Below are 13302 nucleotides of genomic sequence, written 5' to 3'. Positions count from 1 at the left end.
CTTTTTTGGTGGGGGTCCAAACCAACCCGTCATATCAGTCACAGTCGTGTGGCAGACCCTGTCACTGAAATGATGGGTTGGTTAAAGTGTGCATGTCCTGTTTATACAACATAAGGGTGGGTGGGAGGGCCCAAGGACAATTCCATCTTGCACCTCTTTTTTCTTTAATTTTTCTTTGCGTCATGTGCTGTTTGGGGAGGGTTTTTTGGAAGGGACATCCTGCGTGACACTGCAGTGCCACTCCTAGATGGGCCCGGTGTTTGTGTCGGCCACTAGGGTCGCTTATCTTACTCACACAGCTACCTCATTGCACCTCTTTTTTTCTTTGCGTCATGTGCTGTTTGGGGAGGGTTTTTTGGAAGGGACATCCTGCGTGACACTGCAGTGCCACTCCTAGATGGGCCCGGTGTTTGTGTCGGCCACTAGGGTCGCTTATCTTACTCACACAGTCAGCTACCTCATTGCGCCTCTTTTTTTCTTTGCGTCATGTGCTGTTTGGGGAGGGTTTTTTGGAAGGGACATCCTGCGTGACACTGCAGTGCCACTCCTAGATGGGCCCGGTGTTTGTGTCGGCCACTAGGGTCGCTTATCTTACTCACACAGTCAGCTACCTCATTGCGCCTCTTTTTTTCTTTGCGTCATGTGCTGTTTGGGGAGGGTTTTTTGGAAGGGACATCCTGCGTGACACTGCAGTGCCACTCCTAGATGGGCCCAGTGTTTGTGTCGGCCACTAGGGTCGCTTATCTTACTCACACAGCTACCTCATTGCGCCTCTTTTTTTCTTTGCGTCATGTGCTGTTTGGGGAGGGTTTTTTGGAAGGGACATCCTGCGTGACACTGCAGTGCCACTCCTAGATGGGCCCGGTGTTTGTGTCGGCCACTAGGGTCGCTTATCTTACTCACACAGTCAGCTACCTCATTGCGCCTCTTTTTTTCTTTGCGTCATGTGCTGTTTGGGGAGGTTTTTTTGGAAGGGACATCCTGCGTGACAATGCAGTGCCACTCCTAGATGGGCCCGGTGTTTGTGTCGGCCACTAGGGTCGCCCAGCTTAGTCATCCAGCGACCTAGGTGCAAATTTTAGGACTAAAAATAATATTGTGAGGTGTGAGGTATTCAGAATAGACTGAAAATGAGTGTAAATTATGGTTTTTGAGGTTAATAATACTTTGGGATCAAAATGACCCCCAAATTCTATGATTTAAGCTGTTTTTTTAGTGTTTTTTAAAAAAAAACACCCGAATCCAAAACACACCCGAATCCGACAAAAAAAATTCGGTGAGGTTTTGCCAAAACGCGTTCGAACCCAAAACATGGCCGCGGAACCGAACCCAAAACCAAAACACAAAACCCGAAAAATTTCCGGCGCTCATCTCTAGTGTTCATCCCACACACCTAGGCGCTGCAGTAAATTAATTAAATTAATAATATAATACAGAGAGCCTTGCAGCCATATAATACAAAGAGCATTGCCGTAAATGCCATATACAGGTTGAGTATCCCTTATCCAAAATGCTTGGGACCAGAGGTATTTTGGATATCGGATTTTTCCGTATTTTGGAATAATTGTACACCATAATGAGATAGCATGGTGATGGGACCTAAGTCTAAGCACAGAATGCATTTATGTTTTATATACACCTTATACACACAGCCTGAAGTCAATTTTAGCCAATATTTTTTTATAAATTTGTGCATTAAACAAAGTGTGTGTACATTCACACAATTCATTTATGTTTCATATACACCTTATACACACAGCCTAAAGGTCATTTAATACAATATTTTTTATAACTTTGTGTATTAAACAAAGTTTGTGTACATTGAGCCATCAAAAAACAAAGGTTTCACTATATCACGCTTAATCAAAAAAGTCTGTATTTCGGAATATTCCGTATTTCGGAATATTTGGATATGGGATACTCAACCTGTAATACAGAGCGTATTGCAGTGACTGCTAGATAATACAGAGAGCATTAGAGTGACATTCATATTATACAGAGAGCATCAGTGGCCTTTGATAAAAAAGAGTGCTTCGTAGTGCCCATCACCAAGCATCCAAGTGACCTCCATACAATACAAAGAACATTGTAATGAGTCACATATAAAATAGAGAACTCCGACTACCACCATAAAATACAGAAGACTTCACAGCCGCACACCATGGCCCGTGGAATGAAATAAATCAGACAGAAACTATGTCTATGTATGTATTGATCTATAATCAGTACTTATTGGAATTCACACTTTTTAGCATTGGGCTCTGATAGAGGCTCTGGTCAGGCACCTCACTGGAAGAATGTATGGGTAAACAGCACACCAAGCACAGCCCCGCCTCCCTTCTCTGTACTTTACTCCCACCTCTGTCCTGGCTGCCTTTATACTGTGTGCACCAGAGACAGTGGGGGAGATATATTATCCTGGCATGGATCGTGGCAGTATATCTCATCCTGCTTCTCCTCTTTACCGAGGCAAAGCAGGAATGAGTAGTGACGACACGTAGTAACATCTTGGATGCCGAAGTGGGGGAGACAAACCCTCCACCCCTCCAGCGATCCCTGCCACAGTCCATCAGCCTAGTGCTGATGTTCAGTCTTTCTCCTTCTGGTCGGCTCCACTGGGCATGCGCATTATCTCGCTACTATCGCGATATCTCCCATGCACCCCAGAGCCACAGTGGCTGTGAAAAGTGCAAAAACACCTGCAGCTGTTGAAATCAGTAGCTGCAGGTGTCAGATCAGTCAGTGCCACTGACCATTCATACATAGGCTTGTACATCTTGTAGATAGCAGCACCGGTAATGACAGCACCACTGTCATTTATCACACATCTGCACAGTAATACATGGGGAAGAAGCGGAGCCAGCACACATAACATACACAGATACCATTTCCCCCCTATATTGACTAACAAACATCAACCCCACTGTGTCAACAAAGACACACTGGTCAGAATTCAATTGATATCGCCACCCAATCTCCCGTCTAAAGTGGTGGGAGATCACAGGGGCGATATTCATATGATGTCTGTTATCGCGCCGATCACACCCGTTAGTGTTAGGTTTAGCCGCATAAAGCAACTAAACCAGCTAAACTAATGGGCGCGATCGCAAAAAGTGCAGTTTGGGCGCCCAAACAGGACACTTTTTGTACACTGTAGCTTGCCACCCCCAGGGGGGGTGAGCTGAAATGTCAGCGCCGGTAGCCGATTGCGCCCGAATAGAGCAACAATTGAACTGTTCTGCTGGGCACCTTCATTAATCATGATGCTGCAGCTCAGTCCCAGCCACCCTCTCCGGGCCCCATATAACAGCCATCCCATGCTCCCCAGCATACTTATATACACAAACATACGAGAAATACAACATACATATAAATAATAAGATTTTACTTACCGGTAAATCTATTTCTCGTAGTCCGTAGTGGATGCTGGGGACTCCGTAAGGACCATGGGGAATAGACGGGCTCCGCAGGAGACATGGGCACTTTAAGAAAGAATTTAGATTCTGGTGTGCTCTGGCTCCTCCCTCTATGTCCCTCCTCCAGACCTCAGTTAGAGAAACTGTGCCCGGAAGAGCTGACAGTACAAGGAAAGGATTTTGGTAATCCAGGGCAAGATACATACCAGCCACACCAATCACACCGTATAACTTGTGATAAACTTACCCAGTCAACAGTATGAACAACAACAGAGCATCAGGACAACCCTGATGCAACTATAACATAACCCTTATTGCAGCAATAACTATATACAAGTATTGCAGAAGAAGTCCGCACTTGGACGGGCGCCCAGCATCCACTACGGACTACGAGAAATAGATTTACCGGTAAGTAAAATCTTATTTTCTCTAACGTCCTAGTGGATGCTGGGGACTCCGTAAGGACCATGGGGATTATACCAAAGCTCCCAAACGGGCGGGAGAGTGCGGATGACTCTGCAGCACTGATTGAGCAAACACAAGGTCCTCCTCAGCCAGGGTATCAAACTTATAGAACTTTGCAAAAGTGTTTGAACCTGACCAAGTAGCCGCTCGGCACAGCTGTAATGCCGAGACCCCTCGGGCAGCCGCCCAAGAAGAGCCCATCTTCCTAGTGGAATGGGCCTTAACTGATTTTGGCAGCGGCAATCCAGCCGCAGAATGAGCCTGCTGAATCGTATTACAGATCCAGCGAGCAATAGTTTGCTTTGAAGCAGGCGCCCCAAGCTTGTTGGAAGCATACAGGATAAACAAAGATTCTGTTTTCCTGACCCTAGCCGTTCTGGCTACATAAACCTTCAAAGCCCTGACCACATCAAGTAACTCGGAATTCTCCAAGTCAGTAGTAGCCACAGGCACCACAATAGGTTGGTTTATATGAAAGGATGAAACCACTTTCGTCAGAAACTGTGGGCGGGTCCGCAATTCTGCTCTATCTGCATGGAAAACCAGATTGGGGCTTTTATGTGACAAAAGCCGCTAATTCTGACACACGCCTAGCCGAAGCCAAGGCTAGCAGCATGACCACCTTCCACGTGAGACATTTCAATTCCATCGTTTTGAGTGGTTCAAACCAGTGGGATTTCAGGAAACTCAACACCACGTTAAGATCCCAAGGTGCCACTGGAGGCACAAAAGGGGGCTGAATATGCAGCACTCCCTTTACAGCGTCTGAACTTCAGGTAGAGAAGTCAACTCCTTTTGAAAGAAAATGGATAGGGCCGAAAGCTGGACCTTAATGGACCCCAATTTTAGGCCCAAATTCACTCCTGACTGTAGGACGTGAAGGAAACGTCCCAGCTGGAATTCCTCCGTAGGGGCATTCCTGGCCTCACACCAAGCAACATATTTTCGCCATATACGGTGATAATGTTGAGTTGTCACGTCCTTCCTAGCCTTTATCAGCGTAGGAATGACCTCATCCGGAATGCCTTTTTCTGCTAGGATCCGTCGTTCAACAGCCATGCCGTCAAACGCAGCCGCGGTAAGTCTTGGAACAGACAGGGCCCCTGTTGCAACAAGTCCTGTCTTAGAGGCAGAGGCCACAGATCCTTTGTGAGCATTTCTTGCAGATCTGGATACTAATTCCTTCTTGGCCAATCTGGAACAATGAGTATTGTTCTCACTGCTCTTTTTCTTATGATTCTCAGCACCTTGGGTATGAGAGGAAGAGGAGGAAATACATAGACCGACTGGAACACCCACGGTGACACCAGTGCGTCCACAGCTATCGCCTGATGGTCTCATGACCTGGTGCAATACCTCTGTAGCTTTTTGTTGAGGCGGGATGCCATCACGTCCACCTGTGGCAGTTCCCACCGACATGCAATCTGCGTGAAGACTTCTTGATGAAGTCCCCACTCTCCCGGGTGGAGGTCGTGCCTGCTGAGGAAGTCTGCTTCCCAGCTGTCCACTCCCGGGATGAACACTGCTGACAGTGCGCTTACATGATTCTCCGCCCAGCGAAGAATTCTGGTGGCTTCTGACTGAATCAGAACCGGTTGGTCGCGAAGCAGGGTCTCCGCTTGACGTAGGGCGTTGTATACGGCCCTTAATTCCAGGATGGTGATGTGAAGGCAAGTCTCCTGACTTGACCACAGACCTTGGAAATTCCTTCCCTGTGCGACTGCTCCCCACCCTCGGAGGCTTGCATCCGTGGTCACCAGGACCCAGTCCTGAATGCCGAATCTGCGGCCCTCGAGAAGGTGAGCACTCTGCAGCCACCACAGGAGAGACACCCTGGCCCTGGGGGATAGGGTGATTAACCGATGCATCTGAAGATGTGATCCGGACCACTTGTCCAGTAAGTCCCATTCCCTTCGGCATGGAACCTGCCGAAGGGAATGGCCTCTTATGATGCCACCATCCTTCCCAGGACTCGAGTGCAGTGATGCACTGACACCTGTTTTGGTTTTAATAGGTTCCTGACCAGTGTCATGTGCTCCTGAGCTCTCTCTATCCGGAGATAAACCCTTTTCTGGTCTGTGTCTAGAATCATGCCTAGGAAAGGCAGAGGAGCCGTAGGAACCAACTGCGACTTTGGAATATTTAGAATCCAGCCGTGTTGCCGTTACACTTCCAGAGAAAGTGATACGCTGTTCAGTAACTGCTCTCTTAATCTCGCTTTTATGAGGAGATCGTCCAAGTACTGGATAATTGTGACACCTTGCTTCCGCAGGAGCACCATCATTTCCGCCATTACCTTGGTGAAGATTCTCTGGGCCGTGGGGAGACCAAACGGCAACGTCTGAAATTGGTAATGACAATCCTGTACCGCAAATCTGAGGTACGCCTGATGAGGTGGATAAATGGGGACATGAAGGTATACATCCTTTATGTCCAGAGACACCATAAAATCTCCCCCTTTCAGGATTGCGATGACCGCTCTTAGCGATTCCATCTTGAACTTGAACCTTTTCAGGTATATGTTCAGGGATTTTAAATTCAATATGGGTCTGACCGAACCGTCCGGTTTCGGGACTACAACATGGTCTAATAATAACCCCCTCCTTGTTGAAGGAGGGGAACCTTGACCACCACCTGTTGAAGATACAATTTGTGAATTGCAGTTAACACTATTTCCCTCTCGTGGGGGGAAGCCGGCAGGGCCGTCGGTGAGGGGTGTTCTCCTCAAAGTCCAGCTTGTATCCCTGAGACACAATATCAATTGCCCAGGGATCCAACAGGGAGTGAACCCACTTGTGGCTGAAATTACGAAGACGTGCCCCCACCGAGTCTAGCTCCGCCTGTGGAGCCCCAGCGACATGCGGTGGATTTTTTAGAGGTCGGGGAGGACTTCTGTTCCTGGGAACTAGCTGTGTTGTGCAGCTTCTTTCCTCTGCCCCTGCCTCTGGCAAGAAAGGACGCACCTCGGACTTTCTTGTTTCTTTATGATCGAAAGGCTGCATTTGATAATGTCGTGCTTTCCTAGGCTGTGCAGAAATATAAGGCAAATGATCAGAATTACCAGCTATAGCTGTGGAGACCAGGTCCGAGATCCCTTCTCCACACAATCCTCAGCCTTCCATATGCCTCTTAAGTCGGCATCACCTGTTCATTGCATATTCTACAGGACACGTCAAGCAGAAAACGACATAGCGTTGACTCTAGAACCCAGTAGACTAATGTCTCTTTGGGCATGTTTTTTATATATATATATATATATATATATATATATCTATCTATCTATCTTAAGACAGCATCTTTAATATATGTATCTATATATATCTATATATATATCTATATATATATATATATATATATATATATATATATATACATATATACATACTAGGGTCTCAATCTCTGCTGATAAGGTACCTGACCACGCTGCTACAGTGCTATAAACCCATGCCGACACAATCGCCAGTCTGAGTAGTGTACCAGAATGTGCACGCTATCTGCAGGAGGATAGCTGTTAAGTCAGGGCTACCTTTTGGGCAAACGTGACACCCTAGGGGAAGATTCCCATCGTATCCTGGCCCTAGTAGGGAAAGGATACTCCCTGAGAATTCTTTGTGGGAAACTGCAGTCTCTTGTCTGGATATTCCCGCTCTTTTTCATCATGAGAGGAGGGAAATTTACCTCAGCTTTCTTCCCCTTAAACATGTGTACCCTTGTGTCAGGGACAGATGAGTCATCAGTGATATGCAAATCATCTTTTATTACAATAATCATATATTGAATACTTTCCTGCCATTTTGGCTGTAACTTTGCATTATCATAGTCGACACTGGAGTCAGACTCCGTGTCGATATCAGTGTCTATTATTTTGGATAGTGATCATTGAGAGACTCTGAAGGTCTCTGCGACATAGGGACAGACATGGGTAGATTCCCTGTCTGTTCTCTAATCTTTTGTGCAATAATTTCACCTTAGCACTTAATTACACATATCCAAACAGGTGTCGGCGTTGTCGACGGAGACACCCCTCACACACATTTGCTCCATCTTCTCCTTAGGGGAGCCTTTTACCTCAGACATGTCGACACACACGTACCGACACACCACACACTCAGGGAATGCTCATGTGAAGACAACTCCCCCACAAGGCCCTTTGGAGAGACAGAGAGAGAGTATGCCAGCACACACCGCAGCGCTATTAACCCAGGAATAACAAAGTAACTTAATGTTAACCCAGTAGCTGCTGTTTATATTGATTTTTGCGCCTAATTATGTGCCCCCCCTCTCTTTTTACCCTCTTCTACCGTGTATCTGCAGGGGAGAGGCTGGGGAGCTTCCTCTCAGCGGTGCTGTGGAGAAAAAACATGGCGCTGGTGAGTGCTGAGGAAGAAGCCCCGCCCCCTCGACGGCGGGCTTCTGTCCCGCTTAAATATACATTTTCTTGGCGGGGGCTCATACATATATACAGTGCCCAACTGTATATATGCTAAACTTTTGCCAAAGAAGTCCCAATTGCTGCCCAGGGCGCCCCCCCCTGCGCCCTGCACCCTTACAGTGACCGGAGTATGTGAGGTGTGTGTGGGAGCAATGGCGCACAGCTGCAGTGCTGTGCGCTACCTCAGTGAAGCCGATTTCTAAGTCTTCTTGCTTCTCATGCTCACCCGGCTTCTGTCTTCCGGCTCTGTGAGGGGGACGGCGGCGCGGCTCTGGGATCGGACGACGAGGGTGAGATCCTGTGTGCGATCCCTCTGGAGCTAATGGTGTCCAGTAGCCTAAGAAGCAGGACCTATCTTCAGAGAGTAAGGCTGCTTCTCTCCCCTCTGTCCCACGATGCAGGGAGTCTGTTGCCAGCAGAGCTCCCTGAAAATAAAAAACCTAACAAAATACTTTCTTACAGCAAGCTCAGGAGAGCTCACTGAACAGCACCCAGCTCGTCCGGGCACAGATTCAAACTGAGGTCTGGAGGAGGGACATAGAGGGAGGAGCCAGAGCACACCAGAATCTAAATTCTTTCTTAAAGTGCCCATGTCTCCTGCGGAGCCCGTCTATTCCCCATGGTCCTTACGGAGTCCCCAGCATCCACTAGGACGTTAGAGAAACATAAATATATCTTCTAGACCACACATATTATAATTGATAATAAAAAACCTGACTAGAATTCAGATTATTTACCTCAATCATAACTCTCTCAAGAGGAAGAGGTCTTCACGGAGCTGCCTCTGTGTGCTGACACTGTCTCATTGGTTGCGGTGGTGTGTGACATCACACAGCGCTGAGGAGTTTACCTGTGTGTGTGTCTGTCTATCTCTCTATCTATCTATCTATCTATCTATCTATCTATCTATCTATCTATCTATCTATCTATCTATCTATCTATCTATCTATCTATCTATCTATCTATCTATCTACACGAAAGCCCTCATCATTAATTCTCTTCCCGATATGTTAGGAAGCTGAGATTTAACATAGTTATTCTCCAGGTGGGAAATAGGAAAACTACGTAATTAAAATTTTAAGAAACCTCCCCTAAGGGAATGAAAAGGGGGTTGACATAATGACGTCATTACTGATGCGTTGCTTGCGTTGCGTGAACGATAACGCCCAAATGGACAATCGGATGAAAATTTAGATTGCACCTCCAGTGTGTTAAATTTAATAAACTACAAAAATGGTCCTGTCACTTTTCACCGTATCTGCTACGGGTGCTCCTCGGGTAACGCCAAGAACCATGGATTAATATTTACTTACATTAAAGGGGGATACACACGGAGAGATCCGTGCTTAAATTCTAAGCAATCTGACTAGGTTGCTTAGAAGTTAAGCATGGATCTCTCTGTATGCCCCACAGCGATAGCGATGCGTGGCCCCGCGCGTCGCTATCACTGGTAATAAATTGGCCTGCATGCAGGCTGAATCTAGCACATCGCTCATTTCACTGCTGGGTGAAATGAACGTGTGTGTCCCCTACCCCTCGCTCAGCACACATCGCTTTGTGTGCTGAGCGGCGGGAGAGATGTGTTCTGAGCGGTCTGTGATAGATCGCTCAGTACACATCTCTCCCTATGTGTACTTGCCTTAAAACATCTCAAATGTACATCTCTATAGATTTACCAAATTTTTAACACTCCTTTATATATACACCAGCAACAAAACGGGCGGCACTCCAAGGATTATAAATAAGAAAACCAACTACACCAGCATCTTTATATGAATGTTTAAGGTGTATTTATTCAGTCCTGACTGGTGTACATGGTTCCATTGAGTCCGTGGGAAGGCACCCAGGTAATATCTATTTAAAGTGGAGTGCCAGTCAATTTTGTTTCTAAAAATAAAATAAAAGTATACAGTATGTGTGTGTGATAGCTGGCGAGAATGGTACAGGTGCATACAGCGGGGAACTTAGTCTACCGCTGTTTGCTGAATACTGAAAGGATGACATAACCCGAGTGCTAAAGGAGTTATGCATCGTTGACAAATGGGCCTTTATATATATATATATATGACAAGACAATTGGTGGCACTCAGAAAGAAATATGCAGAGTCAACGCTGGTAAGGACCTTTTATATATATATATATATATATATATAAAAGTCCCATTTGTCAACGATGCATAACTCCTTTAGCACTCGGGTTATGTCATCCTTTCAGTATCCAGCAAACAGCGGTAGACTAAGTTCACCGCTGTATGCACCTATACCATTCTCGCCAGCTATATATGGCAAGAGTGATACAATCCCCATTGCCAGCCAGGGGGACCCAGTGCTGCCTTTCCGGCTTCAGCAAAGCCTTCTGGGCATTGCCGGGTCCCTGGCCGGTGAAACTGTCATGCATATGTGCAAACTAGAGAGTGCGCATGCACATGACACAGAAGCCCGTTGCTGGAAGTGATAGGCTGCCAGCAGAATGGAGGACGCAGCTGAGCGGAGTGACAACGCCGGACCTCGTCGGAGAGGTAAGTATTGCTGGATACCAGCTGCATTTTTATCTGTATCACAGTGATACTAAACGTAGAAAAATGCTGCTGTTAATTTTTGTTATTTAATGGGGCCCAAAATTTTACACACATATAAACTGTATATGGGGGTATTTCAGATCTGCGTTTTTGCACAGTGGGCGAACAGCGATAGACTAGGCATGCGTATGCACCGCAATGCACATGCGCGTCGGCACCCAGAGTGTCAGGGAAAACGCAGGCGTTCCCAAGTGTTTTCAGGGAGGGTGTGTGACGTCAGCTCCAGCCCCGATCAGCCTGTTCTCATCACACTGTAGGAGTAAGTCCTGGGCTACGCACACACTGCACATCATTCGATGGTGAGTGTGGTGATAACGGATTTGCAGCTGTCCGCTGACTGAGGTTTTTTTTGCAGCTTGGCGTACACATGCGATCGCACACTTGCACGGGGCGAATATACCCTCCCCTTGGGCAGCGACTATCTGAACGCAACACAACAAGTTTAACCACTTATATCTCTATCACACACTGTATATACTGTACACTGTATATAGACACCAGGGCTTTTAATAAGAGCAGGGTAGAGGCAACCATACTCGCCTTTCGCCGTAACCCGTGCACCCTAGATACGCATAAAGGTGCTCTCTCCTACCCTCCCCACGGGGCACAGATTTAATGGCGCTGCTCCTGGGGGGGAGTGGCTTCACACAGCGTACTGACAACCTGGTTTGGAGCTGATACACACATATACATAGACAGGGTAGGGGGTCACACTTTATACTGACCTGTGGGGAGGTTTTTCGGGCATGCCTGCTGTTTTCTCCAAACACCCAGCGACAGCTGCATTTCCTCCTATGCTGGGTAGCTCAGACGCTGTGCTCCACCCACAGCAGCTCTGACTTGCACAGCATTTAGTGCCCTGCTGCCCAGTGCCCACTGCAATCAGATGCTGAGGAACAATGGGGGTTGTGAATGGGCTTCAGGTGACTGTCTGAGGGTCACAGTAAGCCTCATACAAATGGGTGGAGTTTCGGCCGTCCAGGGGGCGGAGCTTCGACCGTCAAGGGGGCGGGGTTTCCGATTGCCCCATGGGTAGATGGGATCTATGCTGATCGTGGTGGTTGGTTGAGCATGGGTGAGGAGGAGGTGAGGGATAGGGAGGGGAGCAGCCAGAAGACGAGTGGGCTATTGCTGTGGGTCGTGACAGGAGTTTTTCCTCCTGTCACCACTGACTGCACAGCACTGCAAGGGATCCTGTGGGCCTGTTTGCATGGGTGGGCCTGGAGCTGCAGCTCCACCCGCCCCATTGTTAATCCGGCCCTGGCAACACCCCATAATGACAATGTGAAAAACGTTTTTTTTGCTATTTTTCAAAATCTATTAAAAGTAAAAAACTAAGTAATCACATATACATAAGTATTCACAGCCTTTGCCATGAAGCTCAAAATTGAGCTCAGGTGCATCCTGTTTCCACTGATCATCCTTGAGATGTTCCTACAACTTAATTGGAGTCCACTTGTGGTAAATTCAGTTGATTGGACATGATTTGGAAAGGCACACCTCTGTCTATATAAGGTCCCACACTTGACAGTGCATGTCTGAGCACAAACAAGCATGAAGTCAAAGGAATTGTCTGTAGACCTCCGAGACAGGATTGTCTCAAGGCACAAATCTGGGAAAGGGTACAGAAAAATATCTGCTGCTTTGAAGGTCCCAATGAGCACAGTGCCCTCCATTATCCATAAATGGAAGAAATTTGGAACCACCAGGACTCTTCCTAGAGCTGGCCGGCCATCTAAACTAAGTGATCGGGAGAGAAGGACTAAGTCATGGAGGTGACCAAGAACCTGATGGTCACTCTGCCAGAGCTACAGAATTCCTCTGTGGAGAGAGGAGAACCTTCCAGAAGGACAACCATTTCTGCAGCAATCCACCAATCAGGCCTGTATGATAGAGTGGCCAGATGGAAGTCATTCCTTCGTAAAAAGCACATGACAGCCCGCCTGGAGTTTGCCAAAATGCACCACTCTCAGACCATGAGAAACAAAATTCTCTGGTCTGATGAGACAAAGATTGAACTCTTTGGCGTGAATACCAGGCGTCATGTTTGGAGGAAACCAGGCAATGCTCATCACCAGGCCAATACCATCCCTACAGTGAAGCATGGTGGTGGCACCATCATGCTGTGGGGATGTTTTTCAGTGATAGGAACTGGGAGACTAGTCAGGATAGAGGGAAAGATGAATGCAGCAATATACAGTCATCCAAGATGAAAACCTGCTCCAGAGCGCTCTTAACCTCTGACTGGGGCGATGGTTCATCTTTCAGCAGGACAATGACCCTAAGCACACAGTCAAGATATCAAAGGAGTGGCTTCAGGACAACTCTGTGAATGTCCTTGAGTGGCCCAGCCAGAGCACAGACTTGAATCCGGTCGAACACATCTGGAGAGATCTGAAAATGGCTGTGCA

General features: G+C 47.2%; 1 protein-coding gene and 1 long non-coding RNA gene across 2 annotated transcripts in view; one reads left to right on the top strand and one right to left on the bottom strand.

Annotated features, from left to right (window-relative positions):
- Positions 1–9176, bottom strand: part of LOC135049795 (uncharacterized) — a 75594-nt gene extending 66418 nt beyond the window's left edge. Inside the window, exon 1 of the long non-coding RNA XR_010241478.1 lies at positions 9051–9176. This is a non-coding gene — a long non-coding RNA (uncharacterized LOC135049795). The remainder of the gene's footprint in view (positions 1–9050) is intronic.
- Positions 1–13302, top strand: part of MYOG (myogenin) — a 491596-nt gene that overhangs the window by 19330 nt on the left and 458964 nt on the right. The window lies entirely within an intron of this gene.

Source organism: Pseudophryne corroboree, chromosome 2 (genome assembly GCF_028390025.1).
Source record: "Pseudophryne corroboree isolate aPseCor3 chromosome 2, aPseCor3.hap2, whole genome shotgun sequence".
Classification (NCBI taxonomy): Eukaryota; Metazoa; Chordata; class Amphibia; order Anura; family Myobatrachidae; genus Pseudophryne; species Pseudophryne corroboree.
This window is presented reverse-complemented; position numbering and strand designations above follow the sequence as displayed.